The 16,038-nt window shown below is 42.0% G+C and overlaps 1 long non-coding RNA gene across 1 annotated transcript; it reads right to left on the minus strand.

Annotated features, from left to right (window-relative positions):
* Positions 1-438: 438 nt before the first annotated feature.
* Positions 439-14,695, minus strand: LOC101749987. Its single transcript, XR_005843957.1, has 3 exons — positions 14,496-14,695; positions 5,188-5,636; positions 439-3,528 (listed from the first exon to the last, which is right to left on the minus strand). It is a non-coding gene; the product is annotated as an uncharacterized LOC101749987 (long non-coding RNA).
* Positions 14,696-16,038: the final 1,343 nt, after the last annotated feature.

The raw sequence follows: 16,038 nt of genomic DNA on the forward strand, positions 1-16,038 counted from the left end.
TGACCTCTGCATCTTCAGGGATTAGAAATGAATAATTAAATTACACACCCAGATAATATACAATCCTTGTAAAAAAAAATCTGATATATGTTATGGAGACAGATATCCTAGCATGGCTGCTGAAACTCTGGGGCTGATAGTGCATTGGCATTCAGTACCAGTAGCTCCCTCTTTGAAGCTGTTGGTTAAGACTCTCATTGCACATGTCAGTTGTGACAGACAGCCAAACAGTTGACCTCTACAGCTCTAAATTCTGTAGCTGATCACAGAGAAGTCGAATAGATGGTGACTTTTGGTCACAACAGCCTGGGCTGAATTTAAGGCAGTAAAGCAGACTTGAGGATGTTTTCCATTACCAAAACCACGGGATTTGTTGAAAAAAATATATTGGCACTAAAAGACAGACTAATAACAGCATTTTAGCTTTTTTTTTTTTTTTTTTTTTCATTTTGAAGCATTTAGAGTAATCTCTAATGCTATGCCAGGGGAGGATATGCTTGTAACAGTGTAGTGGAATGAAAAGTGTTGTTATGATTAACTCAGAATTTCTTATACAGAGTTTACAATATAAATGTTCTGTTGTGTCTTACATTTCATACATTAGGGCATCTAGGAGCTGTATTAAAGGTAGTGTTGAAGGTAGTTTCCTGTAAGCCGAACAAATGCAGCGTAATAAAAATGCTTGAAATAAAATAGCAAGAACTAGCCAAATCAACACCAAGAATTGCCTAATGGTTTTATCCCATATAACTGACACCTCTGCCTAGGACTCCAAAAGAGACAACATGGAGTCATACCTACACCTTCTGTAAATTAGCCTTATGTTTATCCATGGACGTAATTCTAACACCGACATCAGTATCAGAGGCTAAGGAGGATGATTAAAAGAATACAATTTTTAGATATCAAAGCAATTGGCAACCTTGTGAGATTTCCAGGAAGTCAGTCGAAACCGGCAGCTGCTAAAAATAGGAATCTGTCAACAGGCATCTCTGGGAGATCATTTATCCTATTCACAACTACCAGCAGGAGTGAAAATCTTGTTACTCTTCGCTGTTTACAAAATGCAAGACAAAGGTTTAGGATGAAATCCAGCAGCTTTAAGGCTACATTTCTTACACATGCTCAGAAGTTATTCCCTCTCTATGTTTTAAGTGAAGCACAGGTGATGCTGGAGTGTACATAAAATTTTCCTAAATGCATCTATAAATCCTCAGTGTCTTTGATAGACAGGCATCTGTCACAGGCTGGGGCCATAAAATAGTGTATACAGAAAATGAACCCTTAGAAGAAGATGCACATCATCTTCTCATGGAAGCCAATGGGATCTCTGTAGTCAGCTTCCAGGAGGAGCAAAATCAACCAAGATCTGGGATACTTGGCAAGGTAACAGGAACAAAAGCCACAAGCCAAGTAGATTAGGTATCTTGACTGATTGCACAAGGAGCAATTGCTCTCAAATAGACATTCAGGTTAGCACAACCACATTTCAATTTCAGAAGCTGGTGGCAAGCAGATGAAGTTGCACATACCTTATCCAAAGAGAATATATTGTTTTAGACATGTTTTTATAGAAAGTATTTGTACAAACTTGTGAGGAGTTTAAGCTTTTTAAACATAAGAAAACATTTTAACAGACATTAAACTAAAAAATAAAAAATAAAAAAAATAAAAATAAAAACCACACTCTGTTGCCTAAGAGTAGAAAGGCAGTGGCTGTGCAACAACATTCGACTCTCTGCTGCCAGCAATGTGCTGACTTCTTTGTGCTGTTCTACAGAATCCAGGGGTGGCTTTACTTTTTGTTTCTGGGGGAAAAAACTAAAAGAGCACCTCACAGAAACAAGAGAGAATTTGGGATCTCTGCTAAATAATGCCAACTCTGCCCCTGAGGTGAGGAAAACTATGGCAATGGTAGACAGGAGAAATTATATAGGTGACACTGTTAAAGTAGATTGCTCTTCAATTGTCTGCTGTAGGCAAATATTATCATCTTTTTCCATTCTTCATTCTGCTTCTCCCCCGCAAACCTGACACTAATGTAAAGTTTCATTTTTCAACTATTAAGAAGCTGGTAATGTTATAAAAACCTTGCATCTGGTAGAGAAATGCCAAATTAACAGCCTAACCACTGATCAAATTTATTTCTGTATAAAGGGAGCACATCTTCTTTGATATCAGTGACACTGCACTAGGTTAAACTTGGAAAAGATCAGAGTCACACTCAGGCTTACTGTCAAAGATGAAACCTTTTCCTTTCCTGTTCATTCATCTTCAGACTGAGGCTGTATTAATTTTTGAGAACCATCGAGCATGAAGAGAAGAATACATGTGAAATTCCACCAATTTGATTGAAAGGTAAATTTTAAGCCAGTGCAATCAAGCAACAGCAAGATAAAAGACATTTCTAGAAACATATTTCTAAGACTTTAGATGGGTTTAAGAGTGGTTCGCACTGCTTACAAGGCAATCAGTTTGCACACCTGTTACAAAGGTTTGTCCTCAGCCAGAGGTTACTGTCCTTCAGCTGGGATGCAGGAATTAACTCAGCTGCCCACACACAGTCCTTTAAGCACAAAGGGGCACAAGCTTTGCAGAGAAGTTAGGTCAGTTGATGCAGCTTGCAGTAATCCATTTTTCCTCTGAAATACAAATAACTGTGAAGGCTTCGGGGCTGGTTGACCAAATCAAATACAAATTGAATTAAGTTTAGGCTGAAGGGAGGGCTGATGGCGGCTGCAGCTCCTCACAGGGAGCGGAGGGGCAGCGCTGAGCTCTGCTCTGTGTGACAGCGACAGGGCCCGAGGGAACGGCATGGAGCTGTGTCAGGGGAGGGGCAGCTGGGGGTTAGGGACAGGGGCTGCACCACAGGGCGGTGGGCATGGAGCGGGCTGCCCAGGGCACACTCTCAGAGGTATGGTCTGGTTGTTGGGTGGTCCAATGTGGAGCCTGGAGTTAGCCTTGATGATCCTTGTGGGTCTCTTCCAACTCAGGGTATTCTACAATGCAGCCTGGTACTTCTCCAGGCCTCAGAGGGAAATCCTGGCAGACTCATACTTTCAGTGTGCACCTACAACTCCTTCCCTACAGGTACATTTATTTTTCCCCTGTTTTGTGCTTAACATTAGAGCTTCACTTACACACTGAGTTCCAGCATGCGGGAATATCTTGTTCCATGTTCAATGCACATATCCCAGCATTTGGTCCCCTGATGTTTTTCTTCAAGCTCCTCCTTTTCAGTTTGTAACTGCCGGAGATCAACATTATTTCACATCCTCATTCTGGCCTCCAATTTTCTCATCACAGCAACATTTTCAGTGTAGCACTGTCCAGGAGCAGCTGCCAATATTCCTTCAGGAGCCTCTTTTCTCACAGTCTGGCTTCCAGGTGGCTGCAGGTGTGCTCCAGATCCTCAGTTTCTATGTGTCAGTGCTGATAGATGGCCACAAAATTCCTGGGGGGTTTCCAGTATTTAGGTGTACTCCTCGTGTGAGGTTACCTGCTAGGCAGGGTTCTCTGTAGTTCATGCTAGTCATAAGAACATAGAAAATAAAGATAGTTTTGTATTAGGGTTTCCAGGAAGCACAGCCCCCCCCTTCATTTAAATTTCAGGGAACTCAGTCCCAGCAATGGCACAGAGCTATAGCACTAAGTCAGTCTGGCTTTTCCTGCATGGCCTCCACTGTTCCTGGCTGTCAAATATTTGAGAAAACCTTCTGTAAAACACACGCAGACCTGCTGCATCATGAGGTATGCTGGCTAGAGCTGGTACCCATGCAGGGACCCCAGTCTTGAGCTTGCAGCTGGGTGCTTGCAGCTGGTCTCCACAGGAACAGACAGACTTTTAGGATCATCATTTCCTTGTGAGTGGGATAGTTTTCTTGTCAGCCTGAAGTCCTGAAAACTAGAGCAGTGTCTGTTAAGTAAGAATGAGTTTAATAAAACTGTCTTGGAACAAATTAATAAAAATGAAAAGGAAACTATCTCTCTGCTAACTGCATCCTGGCTTGGCTCCAGTTGCTGCTCCCTTTATTTCATCCAGCTGTAAGTGCTGTCAGGATCTGTTGCAGCTCCAAGAGCAGCAGCCAGAGCCTTAAGAGTCTGGAAGTCCTGAGCAGTTATGTTGAACTCAAACACCATAATTGCTTGCCAGCTTCTCAAGCAAGGCACAAAATAGAATGCTGTCTTGAGGATGCTCCCATTCCTACAGACCCATTCTCTCTTTGTGTTTTGTCCAGGTACAATCCAATCACTTCTTAAAGGGTTACTTGCAATTGGTAAGATCAGTCTGTAATTTAGAGAGTAATTTAAAACAAGCAGTCTGTGGGATTGCTATCTCCAACATTCTGTCTTCATAAATGCTGATATCCCCTGGCCACAGATATCATCACTCCTGTGGCTGATGAACACCAGGCTTTCCTGAACTGGAACACATAGAAGAACAACCAGGCTAGTCCTCATTTTGCCCCTAAGCAGCCCATGTACTTATTGTGAATGAGAAGTTCATGGTATACGAGCAGCATGAGCAACCATTTCAGGTTAAACGTCTGAGTATTTTTCCCTGAGCCAGCACAGCACAGTGTCCAATGCACAACAGTGCAGGTGCAAAGGAAGCATCTGTAGCACGCGATCTTCCCCTAGGGAGAGAGGGAAAGGGAGTGGGGCCGCTCTTTTTGGCAGCTGCCTACAGTTAGATCTGTTTAACCACCTACATTGTGCTTACAATCTTACAAATCAAAAGCTACTTATTTTCCATGCAAGTACATACAAAATCTACTCCATTATGCAAGCACATAAAACGAAAATCATATGCTGGGCAAACAAAGGATGTGACTAGGGAGAAACAAGCAGCAGGGGTTGAGCGGCAAGATTCTAACCCACCTGCCCAAGTCCTAGAATCATAGGCTGGAAAAAAACCTCCAAGATCATCCAGTCCAACTGTCTACCTACCACCAATATTTTCCCACTGAACCATGTCCCTTAGTACCACATCTAAACATTTATTGAACACCTTCAGGGACAGTGATGCCACTATCTCCCTGGGCAGCCTGTTCCAGTGCCTCAGCACTCTTCTGGAGAAGAAATTCTCCCTAATATCCAACCTGAACCTCCTCTAGTGCAACATGAGGCCATTCCCTCTCATCCTAACACTGTAACGTAACAGAAGAGGCCAACACCCCACCTCACCGTAACCTCCTTTCAGATGGTTGTAGACAGTGATAAGGTCTCCCCTGATCCTCCTCTTCTTCAGACTGAACAACCTCAGTTCTCTCAGCTGCTTCCCATAAGACTTGTGCTCCAGACTCCTCACCAGCTTTGATGCCCTTCTCTGATCACATTCTAGGGCTTCACTGTCTTTCTTGTAGTGAGGGGTCTCAATGTCTTTCTTATGGTCCTGTTGCACTGGGCTTGAACATCTTCACTGCTGAGTCCAGGGAGTTGTGGCATGTCAGCACTAAAGGCCTGCAAATATATAGCATACATACATGTTCGACATTCATTTATGTTCCATATCGAATGTTGAGTTGGGCAATTTCATATCTCTTTTGAGGCTCATCTTCTCTCTGCCACACCAGGATGTCACATCAATGTGCGACGCATCAGAAAGCTGCGTAAGGACTGCAGTCTCCCAGGGCCTGCTCCAAATGCAATTAGAAGAAAGATTCAAATGTACTTCATATGACAGACTTGTAAACTCACGCATGGCAACGGTTACAACATTTAATAAAATATAGTCATGATCTCCTTTACCTGACTTCACTAGTTTTGTTTGCTTCTGGTGAAAACAGTGAGGGCCTTCTCATGGTGATGTTCCATTATCTCCATTACAGGATTTGATAAGGAGCAAATGGTAAATGTCCTTTGCATCTTTACTTACCTACCAGCTGAAACTTAGCTTGATACTTTTGGACTTCTACTTTTAAAAGCATGTTGCTTGACTATTTCAGCAATTTAGATAAGCTGGAAAATGTAGCAAGGACACACACCAGCCTTCTGGTAATGAATTTGCTTCAAGATGCTTGATGATATGTGGAGAGCAGCAGCTAAATCTAGCAATGACATATGCTGAAAGCTACTGCAAGTGATGAAGACCTGCACTCGTGACTGTATATCAAGTTTAAAAGTAGGCCAGAGAGGTGCTGGGGAGCCAGCGAGTAAAACGTCAGCATTTTACTTTAAGAATCACGCTTTGAGTGGAAGATGTTGCCTTAATAAAATATGCTTTGTACCTACTCTTAGTAAATCACAGAGCAATTGACAGTCTATATAGGCGAGGAAGGCTGGAGCTCAGTTTGCAAGGAATTACTTGTCACTACAGATTTGAGGTTATTGGCAGACAGCCCATGTTGCCATTTAGTCCTCATAGCATACATGTTATAAAAAATATTTTCCATATAGACAGACACACTGTAGCCACCGAGACTCCAGAGAGCTGCCATAGAAGCCTTACTACCCTTTGGATGCTCTGGTTCGATTTCCAGGTAATATAAATCAAAAGAGAAATTGCAGTTTCATCTTTGCCAAAAAATTATTAGGTGTCCACACAGCAAATAACAAAGAGCAGAGGAATAGTTCACAAAGAATGAGGTTAAGCACTTTGCTGTTTCTTCTCCCACAAGCTACAAACTTGTCCTCCTCTTGATGGAACGGGAGCATTTCTGACAAAATCCTACACTTGGTTCTCTCTAGGGCCTTATGCTTTCATCACAGGCACAACCACAATACCTGCCTCCCAGCCTGAGCACAGAGACTAGGCAGAAGTGTGGAATTACATAATTATGATTTAGTACTGCCATCTTAAAGCCCATTAAATCTTCGTAAGAACCAGTGACCTGTCCCATTCCCAGAATGGCATCTTTGTTCCTTATGGCTGCTCTTGCATGTACTGGTCTACATCTAAGAAATCATATGTTCAGAAAAAGTTGACGAACTGGGAAGGTAAGTGCACTCTGACAGAACTCCTTTACAAACAGTAGGCCTGGAAGTAAAAAATAAGTAAACACAAATGCAATATATATGTAAGAAACACGTAAACACTAAGAAGCCCAAATAGCAGTGAGTGAACTCCATCAATCCTCAAATCCATCACTGTTTGTGAACTGCTGATTCTTCTGTTATTTTTTCTTTTATTTTCTTTTTCAAGCAATGTGTAGAGATGATCTAAATCATCAGTCCTTCATTGGGCCGAACAGGCACAAGGATGGGGTGAGCATTTGCATGGCTGGCCCTTCGATGGCAATTGATCTGTCAAAGTCAAGAGGCAAGGCAGCCAGGAGGGCACAACTCTGTTGCCTCTCACTCTCTTGCAATTTGCTGTGAATAGGAATTATTGGCTCTTTACCAGAATATCTTCAGCTGTAATGGGGGAAATGGTAGTCAGAAATTTTTGATACCTGTGGCCTCATTGCACTCTACAACTTCCTGAAGGGAGGTTGTGATGAGGAGGGGTTTGGCCTCTTCTCCCAGGCAAATAACAGGACCTGACGAAATGGCCAGAAGTTGTACCAGAGGAGGTTTAGGTGAGACAGCAGGATAAACTTTTTGTCTCAGAGGGTGGTCAGGTACTGGAATGGCCTGCCCAGGGAGGTGGTGGAGTCGCCGTCCCTGGCAGTGTTCAAGAGGTGTCTGGATGAGGAGCTACGAGATATGGTTTAGTAGCTTGTTGTACCAATGGGAATGGGAAGGAGGTTGGACTAGATGATGCTGCAGGTCGTTTCCAACCTTGTGATTCTATGATTCTATGATTTGCTTATACATGATTGCCATGTATCTCCTTGTCCTTCTCCCTTTAGGATTTTAGATAAGAATATCCTCATATTTAAATGCCTAAAATAAAAAACTTCCCAAAGGAAAAAAACAGCAATCATGAATTTACTCATTAATATACCTTCTTTTCCTTTCTTCTCAAAGAGTGGAATTTTTCCATGACCTACACAGATACTCTCACCTGCAAGATATTTTTAGCAATGTATTGTGACTGCATGTTAGTCTCACTTTAGAGAGACCCTTAGGCTATTGCTTTTTTGCAGGATCAAGAAATAGAATTGCACCAATTTCTGGGTGACTAATTGATGCAAATTATACTGAAGTAGCTGGTGATTTTTCTGCTTTAAATTAGCACCCAGTTCAATGCCAAAGCAATTTTTAAAAAGGGAAGAACTAAGTAAAAAGACAGTATTTACCGTATTTCTGGCTAGACTGAGTCCACTATTGCCTTTATTTTTTCTTTTAAATTCAAAAGTTAAAAGACGTTTGCTATACACTCACTGTGCCATTGTCTGGTTGGATCTAGTTTGAAACTTTAAGTGGACATTGCACAGCTGCAATGACTCTGGTGGTGTCTGTACTCAGGATGGGGGATAGGAGGGGAGAAAGGAAGGAGACAGGTGGAAAGCAGTAAGGAGACAAAGCGTGACATTACAAAAGGCCAACGTTTCAGCATTCAGCTCTAAAACTCATCTGAACCGCCTTCTCTACTTTTGTTTTTTCATGTGTCATCAAAAAGAGATCTAGAAAATTTTATGTTTCATCTTGAAAAACTCTCTTCACTCTTTGCTTACCCAAAGACTTTTCCTTTGAAGTTTACACACTGAATGCCAATATATGAGCGTCTTCTAATCTAATGTTAACAGGAGAAAAAAAAAAGATCTTAAAAAAAACAGATAATCTCATAGCTGTAACCTTCTTCTTCATCAAACCCTTATTGTCCCACTTACTCTATTAGTTCTTTAATCTCAGTAATTGACTCATGCCAAAGATAAAATTTTAAGAGCTTTGGAACAGGGATCACAGCATTTTCCTGGAGCTAGGACATGATTACAACATTCAAAGTTGTGATACATTAATAAAAATAAATTAATCTTCTATAACACAAGAAATATCTCGAAACATCTCTATTAACTCCACTGGGATCATATGAACCACTCAAATGCTTAGAAAAGTATTGTATTGTGCTATAATTTATGCTACTGTGCTAAGGAGACTAGACCTGGTAGCAGCCTGCTTATCTATCTGTGAATAGGTCGAGGATTAAATATTATCAGCTTACTAGTAGACTTGCCTGGAGAGAACAAGAAGAGTAAATGCATCATCAGTAAAGGCAACTCTCTTAGAATAAAAAAATGTTGAATTTCTACAGCCTGTTGCAAAGTATGTTGAGTTCCCTCAGCTTTCAGCATGGCATACCTATGGAAAAAGGAAGCACAGATCTCAAGAGACTCCTCAGGTGAAATTATAGTGTGAGTGGAGAGAACAAGGAATCCACAAGAAGCCCGTTCTGCAGGAGAATCTGCAGGCAGTGAGGCTGGACCATCTCTGTTCCATAGGAGGGTAGCAGTGAGTACCCATGTGACTAGCAAGGCGAAAGGGAGAGCAAGATAAAAGTCAGCACCAGAGTCTATTTGCCTCTGGGATGTTTCTGGGTTTTGGTGGCAAGAAATTAAGGGAAGCTCAGTGAAGGCCCTGAGGGAGGATTTCCACCAAAGGTGCATGGCCATCGACATCCCTGTGGCTTAAGAAGTGATCTATATTGTACTATTTAGTTTTCCATGCTTTGTCGCCCAAGAATGAAGGCAGCCCCAGCAAATCACTGCTTGGTATCTGGTGACTGTACAGCAGAGCACACATGGTTAACACCTGCAACCACCCTTGTTTGGATTCCAGATCGTAAGGGATGACTATGATCAAAGCTTATTAAGGTTGCTGCTTTGTTTACCCCCCTTTTATGTGTGACAACAACCTGTGCTTTGTTCTTTTACAACTATATTATAAATTGGTTAATTGCTGCAACCAGCTAAACATGGAGAGTAGGGGAATAGGTTAAGATTCAGGCATGCTGATCAGACACGTGGCATTTATATCTATCTACACAAATTCTCATGTCTTGCTCACCAGGTACAAGTAGGTATTTGGAAGCTAAGCTTTATTCCACACAGAAAAAATACTTGTTTAACCCGAATAGTGTCGCTTAATGCTGACACCAGACAGTCAGAAACCTGCACATCAGCAGGTTTCTTTTGTAATCTCTTGAGGTTCTACTTCAGCTGTTCTCTGTCCAGCTTGAACGTCTATTTGTCTCATCACAAATCATTGCCGATTTACTGTCAAGGGTAAAATTACCTACTCTAAATCTCTGGTAATTACCTCACTTACAAAAAATGATGATGAAAAAGGCTAGTTGTTTTTTGTTTGTTTGTTTGTTTGGGTTTGTTTGTTTGTTTGTTTTGTTGTTGCTTTTTTGTTGTTGCTCCTCCAGGATTTTACTGGGCTAATATCCCTCCATCCTAAATTGAGGCTGAGGCAAATTATATTAAGTAAATTAGCATAATGCTAAGAATTTGAACTGAGGTTTTGAAAGGGAGGAAATACAATGGTTAATCCAGAATTCCCATCTGGCAGCCTTCCCTTACCACATTCTGTAAGAAGAGAGACTTTACACAATAAAAATACACTACTCATAGACTAGAGACCCATGAGCTATATCAGGACAAGAAAACTGAACAGTGTCATGGCCCATTCTTAAATCCTGAAATAATTCAGGTTCACATCTAGTAGCATTCTGTCAGACAGTGTTCACTTCTGGTCCAGAAACAGCACAGAGTTGTGGCTGCTCCCATTCAGCAGCATGGACATGGCCACTCACCCCATGGGAGAAGAAAATGCAGCAGCATGGGAGCAGATGCTGCCACTTCAAATCCCTCAGTGTGAAAGAACTTGCTCCTGTCTGCTTTAATGTCTAGAATAAACATACCTATTTAGTATTGCCCAAGACAATACTTCAGTTTTTGCACCAGATTTTACTTTCCTCCCTTCTGTTCTTTTTTCCTTTGGACCGAGTCACATCTTCAGTGCACTCTTCTATTCTCCTTGTTAGGTCAAGAAACGTAACTGAGTCTAACTGTGCTTATATCAAGCACAGTTCCTCAAGGGAAAAGTACAATCTAAATAAAATTAAATGTAGGATTATGATGAATAGAGAAGGATGTGATTAACACAATCAATTAACACAAGTCTTCCTGCATGGAGTGAGACCTACCGCACCCATGGAAAATTCTGATTAAGTTAGTCCTTTTATCATGGATGAACATACAGGTGACCTATAGCAGCTGCTTTTTGTATGACAGCCCCTGCGTGTCAGCTGCTTTCTGTAGCACATTTCGGCTACATAAAAATACAGTGATAACACCTAAAATTGATGCCAGTCCCAGAGTTATTCACAGGGTTGGCCATATATATCTCTGTGAACTGTAATCTTATCAAAACCTGACTGAATTAGGAAATACCGTGAGCACACATGTTCGTAGAGCAAGTCTGTTCAAAAGGATTAAAGAGAGGAGAAAGCCAGGTGAACACTCTTTTATGAAAGCTTATAAAGGTATCAAAGGGGGATGTGGTTGTTTTTCTGCTCCTTTTGTTTGAACAAAATGCGTTTGTCATCTATATTGCGTGCGTTGGTTTGTTTGACGGTTGTCTGCCATATGGCTCTCCTCTTTTTTTCCTGACTGCAGATCCACGTTCTCTAAGCAGCATAAATCAGAGTGACAGGTAAAGTAACAAGACTTTTGTCAAAAATATATCCACTGATAGTGTTTTAAGACGTAGTGTGTGTACTTTGCAGCTTGAAGAGAGACAAATTTATTTCCACCCTTTTCATTGCATTTCTGTGCTCCGTCCCAGTGTGGCAAACACTATTCTGCACCCATGTCCAGTTTCATTTTTTTTACTCCCTCTCCTTCCAAAGTGTCATTCTTTTAGACACATGTCCAAAACCTCAACATTCTACTCCACAGGAAAAAAGACTTTGCAGTGTTTGCCAGAATCACACTCCTTCCTTCCTGGGTGAGGTTGTTTGTTTGTTTTGATCTGTGCCATTTCCCTCAAAACAAGGCAATTTTGCTGTTGCAGCCATCTCTCCTTAAGACAACAGCTTAAAATATTTACCTTAATGAAATCTGAACACCTGCCTTCCTTCAAGAAACTCAGTGCTTCATCTAAAGGAGATGCCCTTCAGTCAGACCAATGGAAATCGTTCTGTTTCTAGTCATTTTTATCATCCAGATTCTCCCTTAAATAAAATGTTCTTCATCAGTATATCACCAGGTCTCGAGAAGGCTTACAAAAGGCCTCTGAAAAGAAACTAGAGCACAACATCTGGAAGCTGCAGGGTCTGCTGTGCCCAGTCTCCTCCCTGAGCTGGAGGCAGCTGTGCAACATGCTGACTCAGACCCACCGCGCTTTCAGACAAGTAAAATATGACTAAAAAGTGCTAAAGTCAGTGTTCATCTATAATTAAAATTCACCAGCTATGTCTAAATGAGTTCAAAACACTGTTTCCACAAAACTCTATTTCTATAAACTGCGAGGTTGTTTTTTTTCCAGCCAAAGAATGGTTTTAATAAACAAGGACAAAATTATTTGTCACAGTATTTCTTATGAAAGAAAATTATTAAATTGCTTCAGTATCTGAACTGACATTTTTGACTTCTGAGAAGCTCTTCCTGCACAGCTGCCCCTTGCAGGATTTCCCTGCTCTATATAGACCATAGGGACCAATCTTCTAAGCCTAGCAGAGCTCCATTGCAATAAAAACTCTTCCCAACAGCCACTGTGCTCATAGGGCTGTGCAGTGACAGTGACAGTACAGCCCAGTACAAAAGGTTTGCTCCATGGGCTGTACACTGCACCAGTGCAGCAATTAAAGACCAGATTTCAAGCTGAGAGATATTTCAGGAGAGATTCCAAAGAGGCTGCTGGCTACTATGCAAGGCGGCAAATAGACCTCAATGGTGTGACCGTCCTAGCCAGATAGTTTGCTGGGCATGTTTTGTAAAACTATTGGACTTCCTACTGACCTCCAGCAATACAAATCATTTCCTCTGTTTCACCATATTTACCATGTGCTAAATAGCATCAAAAACATGAAAATGATTACAGAGGGAATGTCTGTACTGTTGGTGTCACTTTATCACAGTTGGATGAAAATCCCAATGTAAACGTTTTCTTATGTGTCCAAGAATCTACGTTAAGAATATGGCTTTGGAGCAATAAAAATTATAATTCTGTTTTCTTTCAAGTGTGACAGACTTTTCTATAATTGTTCTTACTGCTCATTACTGACTCAAAACTCAGGCCAGAGAAAAATATCAAGAGACTGGCCCATATGGCAAACAGTTGCAGTCATGCTAGGCATTAAATGGATGGATGAGCAGATGAGAAAAGGATAGCTGCAGATCCTGATGCTGAAGAAGGCATAAAGCATGCCCTCTGAGTTGAGAGGAGGGAGAAACACTACAACATGGGTGAGTTGGGAGCAGGAGGCAAGGGCTGAAGTGGGACTTTCTCATCTACCTCTTGTTTTGGTTTGGTTTGGTTTGGTTTGGTTTTTTTATGAAGAAGAGGGATCTAAGGGAGTGTATGTGCAAGGAGGCAGGGCATCTGCATGGAAGAGCCAGATCCTAGCTCTGCCTCCCAGGTAGCAAGCCTCCATCCCCAGGTAGCAAGCCAGTAGGTTTTGAGGACACAAAAATGCAGGAGGCCAGCTCTTGGGAGCCAAATAGGCTTTCAGCTTCAGCTTCTCATCCACTAGCTACTCTACTGGCCTTCCTAGCCTCCCCAGCTCCTGATTTGCTCCTTTGTCCTCACACAGGCTCTCTTTGCCAGTTGTGAGGTGCCCACCCATTCTTATGAAACCATGACCACATTTGCTTATATGATAGCTTGTAAAGATAACATAACGAAATAACAAATACTCCTCTCCCATCACCTTTGTTTTTCTGACGTTAAATCATATAGTGAGTTGTGGCAGTGCACAATTTACCCTTTTAGGATATGAATCGCAATCAAAGTAATTCAGTCCCTGAGCCCCAGTTACAGCAGGACCATTGCAGTGCTTGGCACCCAGCCCATGAATGTCGATGCATCTGAATCTCCCACATGTGTTCCATGCTTCCTCTATAAAACTTTACGTATTTCTACACTTCTTCCAGAAGTCATATATTATTTACATCGTCAGTATTACAAACATACCAGAAGTGCACTACAGTTTTTTTTTCTGGAGTTCAGCTGGTTTTTCATGTTCCCCAAGCCTTAAAGTACATTAAACATTCCTGCTTTGTCTTCTATCTCCACTTTACCAATTACACAGCCTCTTTATACAGAGCAGTTCTCCTGCAAGCAGGTGAAGGTTTGTTTACTCTCATAATGCAGGACAGCTTCTAAGCTAATAATTTTGATTCTAAATCATAATAATTCTAAATCAGCTGTAACGGCAGTGAAAAACAACAGAAGGGGCTGAGTAGCTGCGTTTCCTTCTCTAAATATTTGGATGGGTCCACCTCTTAGTGAAGAACTGATAAAAAGGTGCGATCACGAGGAGGGAAAGCTGAATCTGGCTGTGCAGTTATGGCAGCTGGTTGGAGCAGTGGGGAGGAAGAAGAGGAGAAGGAGGAAGACAGCCCCACAGTATCCCTGCCTGCACGACTGGGCTGAAAACTTACCCTCCTGCAGCCACCTGGAGCCCTGGGAAATCACTTGCGTGTCTTTCTAAGTCTTTGTTCTCAGTTGGGTTCTTTGTTGCTTCAGATATTGATCTGCTTTCAAGCTATGCTGGGCAAACATAAGTGGAAAAATATCGTTTGGGAGAGGAGTGGAATATTGCAGAAAGTAACATTTCTGGAGAGCGCATTAGAAACAGATGTTCCACTCAAAAGTATTTGTGGTCAGGGACTATGCTGAGAAACTAACTGCTATAAAGGGAAAAACACAGAATTGCAGCACAATGGATGCAAGAAAAAGTTACAGGGCAAGGAGGGGGGTGGGGGGGAGGGGAAGGAAAAAAAATGAAGATTTAAGAAAGATATATTGTGTGTTTTGCAATGACAGCTGTAATTGCAAGTTAGTTTCCAAGTAAGAAAAGGACTGTATCCAGCTCCCATCTCTTCCACAAATGTGCTGCTGGACTTTGACCAAACCACGCAGGCTTCTGCTTGGTGTTGACTAAGAACTTCAGGGCTTTGCCACAGTGAGAGTTTTATTTTCCTCTCTCCCTGTGCCTTAGTCATAGGGGTGGAGGCAGCCCAGGCATGGTCAGCTCTGGGGTGGCTGGCAGGGAGTTGGGCAGAGCCATCTCTGCAGGGCACTGCACAGGGCACAAGGAAGAAGAGGAGGAAGGCGGCTCTCAGTCCCTCAAGTTCCTTCCCAGCCCTTCAGACTCTTCCCAGATTGAGGACTCCTTGCAAATGGATGTTGGGCTGATTCTCTGCCATTTGGGGGATCTATAGGGAATAGATTCACTGATAGGCTTATGTCACCTGCATAGCATGGTGATGGAAGAGATGGAAAAGCATACAAATAGAAATATACAAATACAGAAGACAAAAATGGTAATGGCAGAAGAGCACAATGGAAGAACAGCCATACTGTCCTCATACAGATGTTCACCTGGCTCGATCCCCTGAGTGTGGTGAAGTAAAGCCTATGAGAAATGATGCAGACACTGAGTGGTCCCTCCCTGCTTCCAGCTTCTGGTCATCAGAGATAGAGTGACTTCTGAGCAGGAGAGGGCCTCATCTTGGACATCATTTCGAACAGAAGCCCCATCCTATCTGAATTTACCCCCATCAGATTTTAAGCCTATTCATTATTTTGGTCTCTGTAATAACCTATGGCCGAGCTGCACAACTTTGCCACATGCTGGGTGATGAAGTGCTCCTTTTTTAAACGCCCAACTGATTATTTCATCTGCCCTTATTCCTACGTTGTCAGGAATGATAATTAATCTCTTTCCTCAACTGCTTATTACTATTCACGCTGTTATCAGGCTTCATCTCTTCCTCAAGCTGAAAATACTTGGCATATTTCACCTTTGCTCACACAAAAGCCATCCATTCAGTGAGTCTGCTTATTCCTTTATCTGGGCCACTTCCAGTTCTCTAGCTGTGGTGAAGAGGTCACTGCAATAATATTCTGGGTGCAGATACACCATGAATTTATGGAACTTTTCCTTGTTGCTATTTTCTCCCTATTCTTCTCATAGTACTT

Source organism: Gallus gallus, chromosome 1, assembly GCF_016699485.2.
Source record: "Gallus gallus isolate bGalGal1 chromosome 1, bGalGal1.mat.broiler.GRCg7b, whole genome shotgun sequence".
NCBI classification, from domain to species: Eukaryota; Metazoa; Chordata; class Aves; order Galliformes; family Phasianidae; genus Gallus; species Gallus gallus.